Source organism: Sander lucioperca, chromosome 4, assembly GCF_008315115.2.
Source record: "Sander lucioperca isolate FBNREF2018 chromosome 4, SLUC_FBN_1.2, whole genome shotgun sequence".
Classification (NCBI taxonomy): Eukaryota; Metazoa; Chordata; class Actinopteri; order Perciformes; family Percidae; genus Sander; species Sander lucioperca.
In genome coordinates, this window is record NC_050176.1 from 22427508 (window position 1) to 22428979 (window position 1472).

Here is a 1472-nt window from a genome sequence, read left to right on the forward strand (position 1 = left end):
TTTTATTATTAAGGAAAAAATCCAAACCTACATGGCTCTGTGTGAAAAAGTGTTTGCCGCGCTGTTAAAACATAACTTCCCAGGAGTGGCCGGCCGACCAAATTTACACCAAAAGTGCAGTGACTACTCATCCAAGAGGTCACAAAAGACCTCACAACAACATCCAAACTGCAGGCCTCACTTGCCTCAGTTAAGGTCAGTGTTCATGACTCCACCATAATAAAGAGACCTGCATGCATGTGAGAGTTCAGGGACGAAAACCACTGCTGAGCAAAAAGAACATTGAGGCTCGTCTCATTTTTGCCAGAAAACCTCTTGATCATCCCCAAGACTTTTGGGAAAATACTCTGTGGACTGACGAGACAACCACATTTCAGAAAGAGAACATAATAACAACAGTAATGTGATGGTCTGGGCCTGTTTTGCTGCTTCAGGACCTGGAAGACTTGCTGTGATAAATGGAACCATGAATTCTGCTGTCTACCAAATAATCCTGAAGGACAATGTCCGGCAATATCTTCTTGACCTCAAGCTGAAGCGAACTTGGGTTCTGCAGCAGGACAATGAGCCAAAGCACATCAACAAGTCCACCTCTGAATAGCTGAAGAAAAACAAAACATAGACTTTGGAGTGGCCTAGTCAAAGTCCTGACCTGAATCATATTGTGGTGCTGTGGCGTGACCTTAAAAGGAAGTTCATGCTTGAAAACCCTCCAATGTGGCTGAATGACAACAATTCTGCAAAGATGAGTGGGCCAAAATTCCTCCACAGCGCTGTAAAAGACACAATGCAAGGTATTGCAAATGCCTGACTGCAGTTGTTGCTGCTAAGGGTGGCCCAAACAGTTATTAGACTTAGGGCGCAATCACTTTTTCACACAGGGCCATGTAGGTTTGGATTTTGTTTTCCCTTAATAATAAGTGTTTACTTGTGATAACTTTGACTAATATTTCAATTTGTTTGATGATCTGAAACATTTAAGTGTGACAAACATGCAAAAAAATACGAAATCAGGAAGGGGGCATCCTTGGGCCCTGCCTTAAAGAACTAGTAGAAAAACAATTACTGTTTAGGCACTATGGATTTTGGTTTTGCAAGAATTGCTGTATTGTATTTTTCTATGTTCTTTTTATTTATTTAAAAAACAAAAAAACTATATTCTGAACCATTGCAACATACAGTATTAACCCATTGGGCTCACTGGCTGCCTTTCTGTCAACAGTATGACAACAATTTTATTTTATTTATTTATTTTCATGCCTCAGTTTTTTTGAATCACAATTAATATTGTTTATTTATTTTCATATCAAACTTTCCTTTCCCTCATGATCTGTTTTCTAACAGATAAATGACAGATGTAGAAGTAGTAGAAAACAATTACTGTTTAGGGATATGGATTTTGGTGTTACAAGTAACCAATTTGTTATTAATACATATTTCACAGTGTTTTTTCTCAGCTACCATCTTTACCA